Source organism: Heterodontus francisci, chromosome 23, assembly GCF_036365525.1.
Source record: "Heterodontus francisci isolate sHetFra1 chromosome 23, sHetFra1.hap1, whole genome shotgun sequence".
Classification (NCBI taxonomy): Eukaryota; Metazoa; Chordata; class Chondrichthyes; order Heterodontiformes; family Heterodontidae; genus Heterodontus; species Heterodontus francisci.
Window position 1 is genome coordinate 24,067,445 of NC_090393.1, and position 12,889 is coordinate 24,080,333.

A 12,889-nucleotide genomic window follows, 5' to 3' on the forward strand; every position below is an offset into this window, starting at 1 on the left:
CCATCTTGGCCCCACTGTCTCGAGCTTACACCCTAAAATGTTTTCCCTGCTGCTTCCCTTCTTGATTTGTTTTTTAAAACCCTGCCTTTTTGTTTGTGCCTTTGGCCAGCTATTCTAAATGCTTGGTCTGTGCCTCTCGCGTGAAGTGGCTTGGGGTATTTTATTGCATTTAAGGGCACTTTGAAACTTGTTGAAAGTCAACTCATCCAGCTATAGAATCTCACAGAGCAGCTATATTGTTCAGCCCTGTAGTTACAGTATAGATTCCATCCAGACAGAACCTTGTTCCGACTCCTTGGCTCTAAATTGACTTTTCTGTCCACAAAGAAATTCTGCACATGTTTGCTGAATGTACATGCACAAAGCTTTGCTCCAGTCTTGTTTGTGGGTAGATCACCCATAGCTCAATTAAGCTGCACAAAGGTTTTACATGGCCACATTTATGGTTTGTGATGCATTCCTGCATTGTCAACGCAAAGAGGTGGGAGATGATCTCCAGCAAGCCCACACAGTACCAAATAAATTTAATTCACTTTCACAATTTCCCAGAGTGGTATTTGAATTCCAGTACCATAATGTGATATAATTGTGTTATTGTAGCAACTGCTGTGCTCTGGGACTGGGTTCTGCAGTATAAGGGTCTGAAAGGGTTTATTTAAGAGAATGTAAAGAATACCTCCCACCATGATGATGTCAGAGATCATGTGAGAGAGACTCAAGTACAGATACAGTGAGGCAGTTGAATGAGTCACAAAGGAGGTGTAGGGTGTAAATAGTTGTTATGAAATAAAGATTACTGTTTAATTACTACAGAATAAGAATTTCTCTGGCTAAATTAAAAGTTGCTTTGTGAGATTCTATTGCTGGATGATCTGGCTTCCAACAAGTTTCAAACTGCCCTTAAATGCAATAAAATGGTAGCATACAGAACCAACATTTAACAGATTCCCTGGGCAGTAACATTGCAAACAAAGCATTTATTGTATGCAAATTATTGAATTCAATAAAAACTTGCACTCTCCAGATGGACATGCTTCACCTTTACGTGTCAAGAAACCTTTACTGTTTTATCACTGAAGTCCTGCAACTCCTCTGCTCTGGCCGTTGAACAGGAAATGCAAACAATGACCTTTGCTTTTTTCTTGCAGCAGCTAGTGTGAACAACATCTTACTACCTCTTCAGTTAACATCTAACTAATTTGGGTAGCTCATTACTGTTGTTTGATATTAGGCAACTTATAGTCCTTTTTAGGTTTAACCTTGTCTGTTGACGCTATTCACTTTGTTATTTAAACAGGGAGTTTGCAGAGAAGGAAGAGTTTCAGTTGCCTATTTTAAATTAATCAGTAGGTGTGAGAGTGAGTTCCCCCAGAGTCACTAAGAGAAAGGCAACTGCAGAATTGTCCCCTCAAACTAAGGAGGCACCACTAATATAACTAAATGTGCAATCTAATGAAACTAAAATGAACTCGTAACTTAAATCTTATTATTAATGTTAATAACGCATCATGCCTTATGGTGCTCACTGATTGTAGAAGGTCCCAAATGTATCGGTGAATACAGCAAAAATAGTGGTGTCGGTTCAATGGGCCGAATGGCATACTGTTGTCCTGAGCACTCTCCTATTTTAATAGTGATGACAATGGGCCGCCTTTTAAACCATTGCTCCAGTGAAGTTAGCAGCATATAAAACCCAAGTAATCGAACTAATTAAAGCTTTTGCTCAAGTGGACAGACAGTCCCAAATGTCACGGTCCTGTGTTATTTTTTTCTCTCCTCGGAAATATTGCGGTGTGCCTTTAAGGGTGCAAAGAGATCAATGCATCTTTAAGAACTCTGCAGAGACAATGAGCCAAAGTGCATTCCGGTTGCCAGGCAACAGCCATACAGAGAGAGAGAACAGAGATTCAATGTTGCAATTTTGACTTTTAAAATTTAGCTGAACAGCAGTCAGTTGAGAGACAGACTGTTCCAGCAAGTGAAGGAAGGACAGCTCTCTGAGACTATTTAAACTGAAGGAAGAGAAGCTGATTTATTTTCTCTTTCAAAATTCTACAAAGCTTCAAGCCAAATTAATTATTGAGATCTGCTGTGTTCATCGCTGGGAAAAAAAGAGTTTAATACTACAACAGCTGAACTGTTGAACCCCTGTCTCTGGAAGGACCCTTTTCTCATCAGACCTTGGAAGACTGCAAGTGAACTTTGACTGTGTTGTATTGGAGGACCGTTCGTCAGGAACATAATCTGCAAAGACTATTTTTTTCTATTTTTTCGGTCAGCTATTTTATAACTGAGAATATGTATGCGAATGCGGGTGTTAGATTTTTAAATACTAAGTTGTAAGGTCTTTAGATATTGGTTTATCTTAGTGTTTAAGAATGTAGTTTTTTTAATAAATAGTTAATTTATTGATATCTAAAGATACCTGGTTTGGTTTGCTTCATTCGGGGATTATGTGATTGTTCAATTATGTGATTGTTCAATTTGGCATTGTCTCTCGAGACAAGGAGGCCAAAGAAGAAGACAATTTGGCTGCTTTTTTTTCCAATTTGGAAAGCTTAAAGAAATATTATGTGACCTGTGGAGTGATGGGGCTGAATTGACAGTGTGTTGCTCCCACCGCAATAAGAATCATATATTTTGATTGGGGGCTTTGTCCTGAGTGCTCGTAACATATATTTGAATTGGGGGCCTCATCTGAGATCGAATCATATTTAATTTAGCAGCTTGCGTCTGGGATCAGAATCAGAGTAATTTGGAGAGCTCGCATTTGGGATCATATTAATTGCTTGTCTCTGGGATAAGATACAAATTCTGGTCTTGTGTCTGGCATCATATTAATTGCTGTCACATGTGGGATCATATCAATTGGAAACTCGACTGTTGGGATCCAAATCTAATGCCAATTACAAAAAATAAAAGGAACGAGGATTCTTGTATAATATGGTACAGATTATACCATTGTAATGGCATTAGTGGTTGCAGCAGAGTTTTGGGGATAGCGGAATGTTTCCCTTAGTGATTTGATAACTTTAACGAAGAATAAACTAAAAGAATTGGTGACAAAATTGGGGTTAGAATTGAAATTAGGTGCCAAAAAAGCAGAGATAATTAACATAACAGCCCAATACCTGGAATTAGAAGAACATGAAGGGGAATACGAGGAGCAAGAAGGCAGTAGGTCAGAGAGTGATGCAGTGGTGTTGGCTAGGATTCAGTTGGAAACAAAAAACTTGAGGCTGAAAAAGAATTAAGAAAAATTTAACTTTTGAGAGAAAGTGAAAAAGAAGAGAGGGAATTTAGGCTAAAAGAGATGGAACTACAACAAAGGGTTAGTCTTGAATCCATTGAAAATTTAGGTCAGGAAGAATCTGAATTTAGCTCAGGACCCAGCGAAAAGCTATTTAAATTTATTCAAGCTCTTCCTAAATTCAAGGAAAGGGACGTAGAGGCATTTTTCATATCTTTTGAAAAAGTAGTCAAGCAGATGAAATGGCGGAAGGAAAGTTGGACACTGCTGATACAAAGCAGGTTGGTAGGCAGAGCTCATGAAGCTTATGCCATGCTTCCTGAAGAAGCTTCTGCAGATTATGAGATGGCAAAAAAGGTTATTTTCAGTGCGTATGAGTTAGTCCTGAAGCTTACCGTCAGAAGTTTTGGAACTTACAGAGATTGGCTGGGCAGACGTATGTAGAATTTGAGAGGGTGAAGCAAATTAATTCTGACTGTTGGATATGGACATTAAAGATAGAAACCACGTTTGAAAACCTTTGGGAGTTGATTCTCTTAGAAAAGTTTTAAAACTCCATTCCTTCGGTAGCGAGAACTCATGTAGATAACCTGAAAGTTTTGAAAGCTAGGCAAGCAGCGGAAATTGCTGATGATTTTGAGCTTGTGAATAAGCCAACCTCTTTTGTCCATCAGCCCCATAAACCCGAGAAGGATAGAAAGTGGGAGAGTGAAAGGAAGGCAAGCAGCAAGAAGAAACAGCTGGGAATGCCCCAGGATCGCCTTCTCAGGTCAGAAAGGAAGGTGCTGAGGGTAGAAGTGAGGTTCACAAGCCAAAGTGTTATCACTGCAACAAAACGGGTCATCTTCATTCAGAATGCTGGAAATTGCGAGGTAAACCCATAGGACCTGTTGGGGTACGCAAAGCTAGTGTAGAGGAAAAGATTCTGACAGAGTATAGCAGACCAGGCTATAGCTTTAATGACAGCTGTAAAACCAGATACTAAAATTAAAAGGAGTATAGAGGTTAAGAATAAAATACCCAAACGTTATAATGAATTTTTGTCAAAGGGGAGAGTAACTCCATATCCTGTAAGTGAGGCAGGAAAACCTATCATTATACTCAGGAATACGGGAGCAACCTAAACACTCTTGCTGGGGCAGGATATAAGGTTTCCACCAGAGAGCATTTTGAACACTAAAGTTTTAGTTAATGGAATTGGCAGGGAGTATATACCCTTTGTATAAAGTACGCCGAGAGAGTGACTGTAGGAGTTGTCCACAGTTTGTCAGTAGAGGGAATTTATCTATTTCTAGGAAATGATTTGGCTGGATCAAAAGTATCAGTTTCTCCTATAATTACAGAGGAACCAAGTGAAATTAAGGAAATGGAGCAATTACAGGAACAAGTTCCGGGAATATTTCCTGTGTGTGTAGTCACCCGAGCAATGGCTAAACAGGTGGTAAAAGTGACATGAGAAACAGATAGCCAAGTATCTAAAATCTTATTTGGGGATTTAGATAATCCAAATTAGATGCTAACAGATCGTCTATCATTGCAGCATAGCAAACTGATCCAGAGATATACCAAATGGCACAGATGGCTCTGACCCAAGCTTGAGGCGAAAGGGGTTCCAAAAGGCTGAATGAAGATGACCCGTTTTGTGGCAATGATAACACTTTGGCTTGTGAACCTCACTTCTACCCTCAGCACCTTCCTTTCTGACCTGAGAAGGCGATCCTGGGGCATTCCCAGCTGTTTCTTCTTGCTGCTTGCCTTCCTTTTATGGCAAACAGGGTTTTGAGGAGGAAATGGAAACAGCCTTATAGATCTGTCGACGAAGACTCGACAGTTGTTGAACAGATAGTGATCCCACCTAAATATCGCCAGGGATTATTAAGGTTAGCACACGGCATTCCTTTTGCAGGACATAGGGGAATTCGAAAGACCAAATCACACATAAGTCAACATTATTACTGGCCTGGTCTTACAAAGGATGTGAGACAATTTTATAGGACATGCCATACATATCAAATGGTGGGAAAACCACAACCTACCATAAAATGGCACTGTTGATTCCCATACCAGTGATTGAGGAACCATTTAGCAGGGTATTAGTAGACTGCATAGGACCCTTGGCAGAAACAAAAGCGGGACATCAATACATACTTACTATCATGGATGTGGCTACTCAATTTCCAGAGGCTATTCCTTTGAGGACAATTACTGCTGGAATAGTAGTAGAAAAGTTAATCCAATTCTTTACGAGATATGGGTTACCACCTGAAGTTCAATCAGATCAAGGTTTTAATTTCATGTCTAAGATATTTCAAGAAGTCATGGACCATTTGAGGATTAGACAGTTGAAATCTTCAGCATCTCACCCACAGTCACAGGGAGCTTTAGAGAGATTTCACCAAACTCTCAAAACAGTGATTAGAATATATCATGAATATCCACATGACTGGGATAAAGGAATAGACTTTCTTTTATTTGCCACCAGAGACTCACCAAATGAGTCTACAGCCTTCAGTCCTTTCGAATTGGTTTACGGACAGAAAGTAAGAGGTCCTCTCAAACTTATAAAAGACAGATTCTTGGAACAAAATAATGAATCTTCGATACTGGACTATGTATCTGTGTTTGGGAAGGGCTCACGAAAGCTTGTGGTGTGGGTCAGGAACACCTTAAAGCATCCCGAGACAATATGAAAAAATGGGCAGACAAGAATGCAAAAGTCCGCGATTTTCAACCAGGGGCTGAAGTATTAATGTTACCGTTACAGGGAGAACCATTAAAAGCACGGTTCAGTGGCCCATATAGAGTGATCAAAAGGTAAGATAGATTGCTTGATTGGCACCCTTGATTGCCAGAAGAAGAACCAGTTGTGTCACATCAATATGCTGAAGCAATATTATCGCAGGGAGGAGGATAAGCCAGTACAGGTATGTCAGGTAATTGGGACTGTTCAGAAGGAAAAGGATAGTGAGGATGAGGCAGAAGCTGGCCTAGGAAATTCTCAGATTGAACCTCCAACTATCAACTTAGTGAATACAGAATGGCTGGCAAAATTAGACCACATGCTTTTTCACTTGGAGGCAAAACAACGTGAAGACCTAACCAGGCTTTTCACAATGTTTAAAAGAGTTTGTAGGGATAAGCCAGGATGTACAATCTTAGCCACACATGATGTGGATATAGGGGGAACTGTTCCTTTAAAACACCATCTTTACCGCTTGAGTCCAGACAAACAGGCCCAAGTGAAAGCAGAGATTCAGTACATACTGGAAAACAATTTGATTGAACCTAGTCAAAGTAGTTGGAGTTCGTCAATAGTTCTAGTACCTAAACCTGAGGGGTCAACCCGATTTTGTATAGATTATAGAAAAGTCAATGCAGTAACAAAGGCAGACTCGTACCCAATTCTGTGTTTAGAAGACTGTATCGACAGAGTCGGCAGTGCTCTGTTTCTTGCCAAGATCAACATCTTAAAGTGATATCGGCAAGTTCCTTTGACTTCTCGAGCCAAAGTGATATCAGCTTTTGTAACGCCTGACGGTCTTTATTAGTGCTGGGTGATGACATTCAGGCTAAAAAATGCCCCAGCCACTTTTCAAAGATTAATGGATCAGGTGGTAGCCATTGTTCCCAACTGTGTAGTATATCTCGATGATGTACTAATATACAGTAACATTTCGCAAGAACACTTAAACCAGCTAAAAATTCTGTTTGAAAAGTTACAACCGGGGACTTGGTAATAAATTTGGAAAAAAGTGAATTTGGAAAGGCAAGAGAAACCTGCCTAGGACACATAGTGGGGCAAGGACAGGTATTGCCAAAAACAGCAAAGGTACAAGCCTTAATGGAGTTCCCTATCCCTAAATCTAAATGAGAAATAATGAGGTTTTTAGGGGTGTGCGGTTTTTACTGGAAATTTGTACGAAACTTTAGTACTGTGGCTGCTCCGTTAACCGATTTGCTGCAAAAAAGAAAAACAAAGCGGTATGGTCAGATGAATGCCAGGCAGCTTTTGAAAAGCTAAAGGCAATCTTAGCTAATGAACCAGTGTTGTCTGCTCCAAATTTTGCTAAATCCTTTAAATTAGCGATGGATGCTCGCGACCTGGGGGTTGGTGCAGTCCTATTGCAAGATGACGAATCGGGCATAGAGAAGCCAGTAGGGTACTTTTCCAGAAAACTCAATTGTCATCAGAAAAAATATTCCACTGTGGAAAAAGCAACATTGGGACTTTTACTGACTCTCAAACATTTTGAGGTATATGTCTGCCAGGACTATAAAGAAATATTACTATATACTCACCATAACCCATTAACGTTTGTGGAAAAGTTTAAAAACCATAATGCTAGAATCTTTAGATGGAGTCTGTTGTTACAGCCTTATCATCTAAGAGTTGTACATATTTCGGGGGAAAATAATGTTATCGCTGACGCTTTGTCACGGATTTAGCCATATTAACTTATATAGATGGCGATGGTATGAAGAAAATGCTGTAAATTATTAGTAGAGCGAATTGTGCATAAATGCAGGAGGGGGGGGAAATGTTAGTGTTTTTTCAATTTCTATTTTTTGCATTGTAATGAAAAGCATTTCGGGAATGGCGTTTCATTTCACCAGGGGCAGAGGTGTCACGGTCCTGTCTTTTTTTTTCCTCGGAAATATTGCGGTGCACCTTTCAGCGTGTAAAGAGATCAATGCATCTTTAAGAACTCTGCGGAGACAGTGAGCCAAAGTGCATTCTGGTTACCAGGCATACAGAGAAAACAGAGATTCAATGTTGCAATTTTGACTTTTAAAATTTAGCTGAACAGCAGTCAGTTGGGAGACAGACTGTTCCAACAAGTGAAGGAAGAAGGAGAGCTCTCTGAGACAATTTAAACTGAAGGAAGAGAAGCTGATTTATTTTCTCTCTCAAAATTCCACAAACCTCAAGCCAAATTAATGATTGCGATCTACTGTGTTCATCGCTGGGATAAAAGGAGAGTTTAGTACTACAACAGCCGAACTGTTGAACCCCTATCTCTGGAAGGACCTTTTTCTCATCAGACCTTGGAAGACTGCAAGTGAACTTTGACTGTGTTGTATTGGAGGACTGTTCGTCAGGAACGTAATCTGCAAAGGCTATTTTTTTCTATTTTTTCAGTCAGCTATTTTAAAACTGAGAATATGTATGTGAATGCGAGAGTTAGATTTTTAACTATGAAGTTATAAGTTCTTTAGATATTGGCTTATCTCAGTAGTGATAAGAATTTAGTTTTTTTTAATAAATTGTTAATTTGTTGAGATCTAAGGTACCTGCTTTGGTTCACTTCATTCGGGGGTAACTAGATTGTTCAATTTGGCTGCTTTCTTTTCTGATTTGGAAAGCTTAAAGAAATATGATGCAACTTGTGGAGTGATGGGACTGAATTGACAGTGTGTTGCCCCCACTGTGATCAGAATCATATATTTTGATTGGGGGCTTGGTTCTGAGCGGTCGTAACACAAACCAGATGCATAATGCATTTGGTAATAAAGTGAGTGGAAAATTATAATGGAGTAGAGGCGGAGTAGACAAGTGCTATGGGGCCAATTGAAAAATCTGAAATATGCATTTGGAGTGGAAGTTAGGTTTGTCCTCTCTAATTTATAGTGGTAGTGTGAGAAGTGCATGGTTTGGAGAGGGTGGGCGAGATGAGGTTTAAAGCAAAGAAAGACATATTTTTTAAATGCAAAATTCCAGTCTGTACCTTTCTTTTAAAAAGCTGATTCAGTAATATAATCATATCCGCCAAATATTCAGGTTTACTGGAACAAGGATTAGATGTTAGGAAAAGTTTCCTATGTTGTACTGATCAGACAACCTAACCTTGTTTCTTTCAACATGTTTATGTGAATGAGAAGTTTCCTTGAAAACCAGGAAATGTCAGCTCTTGATGTTGTACATACACCTGTCCCTTCAGAGTATCCCTGTTGCATGATCGTATTTTTCTTAATTGGCATATGTCCTTGAATGTCTCATTATTACATCCTCCAATCTATCTAGGATTGCTAGCGATTTTACTTTTGCTCTATATTAAATGAAGTAAATGTGTGATGGATAAACCCAGGCACTGTAGCGTTGAATTGTCAGAATCCACTCCTCTTTTTGTAGTTGAACTTGTAGTTTTAATCAAATCTTTTAAATCTTGTATAATACAAGATAGATGGAACAAAGCTTTGAAGCTGGTCCATTGTGCGAACGGGTCAGAAAATGAATCTCCGCCCCTGACTCTCTTTAGTTGCACTAACCCATGGTTCCCTTTGATCCCATTTTGTATACATCTTTCCCAAAGCATCATATCAGCATAGGAAACAATGCTGAATTTTAAAGTTGCACTGCCCCAGCCATCAGTGAAAGCATACTTGGAGAGGGAAACCCTTTCAAAATCTGTTTGGCCATGAACACCAATTGTGCCACTGTTATTTTACAAAGTGGATATTTAAAGTCTGTTTGCCCCACCGCCCATGCTCTATTTCACATATATACAGGCTTCTGTATGAAGCTTGCAATCAGGTAATCTGATCAAAGTGGTTCCTATTTCTAGAGCTCTGTTTCCTTCCTTCAGTAAAGTGATCCACCCTGAAGTTAAATGTTGTTGGGGTTGCTGGCTTTGGTAGCAGATTATAGTACAAGTGGTTGATAATGACGAAAGGTCACTGACCTGAAACGTTAACTCTGCTTCTCTCTCCACAGATGCTGCCAGATCTGCTGAGTATTTCCAGCACTTTCTGTTTTTATTTATGGTTGATAATGGGAATTGTTCTATTCACAGTTCTAAAATGAGATGCCATACTAAGTAAATCAAAAATGTTACCATTATTGCAGTTACTCTTCATCAGTTTAAAGGATATGAAATACTGTAAGTCTTCTCACTCCTCTATCACCCTGACCCCTCGTCCCCTTCCCATGGCACCTTCCCATGCAATTGCAAGATGTGTAATACCTGCCCTTTTACCTCCTCTCGCCCCACCATCCAACGCCCAAACAATCCTTCCATGTGAAGCAGCGATTTATTTGTACTTCTTTCAATTTAGTGTACTGTATTTACTGCTCACAATGTGATCTCCTCTACATTGGGGAGACCAAACGCAGATTAGGTGACCGCATTGCGGAACACCTCTGCTCAGTCCGCAAGCATGACCCCAAGCTTCCGGTTGCTTGCTATTATAATTCGCTACCTTATTCTCTCACCCACATTTCTGTCCACGGCCTGCTGCAGTGCTCCAGTGAAGCTCAACGCATGCTCGAGGAACAACATCTCATCTTATGATTAGGCACTTTACAGCCTTCTGGACTCACCAATGAGTTCAACAATTTCAGACAAAGAAACCCATTTTGATTGTTTTTTTTTAACCATATGCCAGTCTTAAACTTGTTTTTTATGTTTTTGCTTTCAGACAGAGCTGTTCATTATTCTGCCATTAGCACTCTCTCTGGACAAATACTTTGTCTTTTACTACAACTATTAGCACTCCTTTTGCCTTTTGTTCCATGACATCATTGTCATTTAATCTCTCCCACCATCTGCCCTATCAGACCTTTCCTTTTGTTCTTCTTCCCCCCTCCCCTCTTTCACCCCTTTCACTTGCTCAAAACCTATTACATTTCTAACCTTTGCCAGTTCTGATGAAAGGTCACACACCTGAAACGTTAACTCTGCTTCTCTCTCCACAGATGCTGCCAGACCTGCTGAGTATTTCCAGCATTTCTTGTTTTTATTTCAGATTTCCAGCATCTGCAGTATTTTGCTTTTATTACAGATTTAAAGTGATTGGCAAAAGAACCAACGGGGACATGAGGAAAAACCTTTTTCGCACCGAGTGGTTAGGATCTGGAATGCGTTACCCTAGAGTATGGTGGAGGTAGTTATAATTTTGGCTTTCAAAAGGGGAATTGATAAGCACCCAAAGTGAAAAAATATTGCAGGGCTATGAGGAAAAGGTGGGGGAGTGGAACTAGCTGAATTGCTCTTGGAGACAGCTGGCACAGACACAACAGGCTGAATGGCCTCCTTCTGTGCTGTAACCATTCATGATTCCATGAACTACCCCTTCTCTTGGTGAACTTGGTATTGGATGAAAGAGTTCTCCTGAATGCATTTTATGAATTCTGTACCCTCTATACCTTTTATGCTGTTTCTATTCCAGTTAATATTTGAAATCCCCTTCTGTTGTGCCCTACTGTGTTTGCACTTCTCAGAAATATGCCTGCATATTTGCTCTTCTATCTCATCTTGACTGTTTTGGGGTCTATATTACACGCCCAGCAGTGTGATTGTCCCCTTTTAGTTCTTCAGTTCAACCCATATGGCCTTATTTGATGATCCTTCTACCATATCATCCCTCCTCACAGGTCTAATTGTCTCTTTAACTAATATTGTGAGCCCGCCTTCCATTTTATCCCCTTTCTATCACATCTGAAAACCCTGTAAGCAGGAATGTTGAGCTGCTGTTAAGCTATGTTTCAGTAATAGCTATGATATCATACTGTCTAGTGTCTACTTGTGTTCTCAGCTCATCTGCCTAATTCATTCAACTCTTTGTATTGAAGTATATACCATTAATCACTACCAAACCTCTGTTGTCTATTTTCTAGCCACTTCTGTCTTCCATTCTCACTTACAAATTTTCTGCCTTCTATTTCCAGTTTTGCTTCTTTTCCTTCTGAATCTATGCTCAGGTTCCCATCCCCCTCCAAGCTGGTTTAAATCTTCCCCAACAGCATTAGCAAACCCCCCTGTGATGCTATTGGTCCCAACCTTGTTGAGTTACAACCCCGTTGGCTTGACAGGTTCCATCTCCCTCCAGAACTGGTCCCAATACCCCAGGAATCTAAAGCCCTACTTCCTGCACCATCTCTCCAGCCTTACATTCATCTGCAATACCCTCCTATTTCTGTATTATTTCAGCACATGGCACTGGGAGTAATATGGAGACATTTTGAGGTCCTGCTTATTAACTTTTTTCCTATTTCCCTGAAATCTGCCTGCAGGATGTCATTCGCCCTTCTCCCTATGTCATTGGTACCAATATGGACCACGACCTCTGGCTGTTCACCCTCCTCTCAGAATGTTCTGCAGCCACTCAATGACCCTGGCACCAGGGAGGCAACATACCATCCTGGAGTCAGTAACCATGGAAACTACAACTGTAGCTTTAGCTTGTTTATTTAACAGACTGTTGATAAAAGTCGTCGCCAATGTAGGCATCTTCTTTTGAGGTTGTGTTAAAGTGTGTGATCACACTTTGCTCCCTGCGCGATTTATTCAATGAGGAAATGATTGCACATTTAAAAATGAGATTCTGCCATGACCGAAACTGTTGAAGCTGTTTTGGATTCTATCCAAGATAAAAAGTCATGCAAAAGGTTGGTGTTCGACTGAACTATCAGTAAGCCCTCAAATGTTCATAATGAGCACATCAGCTCCTGTAGACATCTGTGTGTGTTTAATGTATAATTTATGTGTAATCTGACTACTGGTGGGACTGAAAGTTCCTGTGAGAATATATCCATTTAAACAGTGGATGAATTTCAGTTTGTTTGATCATGATAAGGATGTTGGTGCTAGAATTGGTGGGGAACTTCGATTTGACAATCTTGTTCTCCTCCTGATGTTGGGT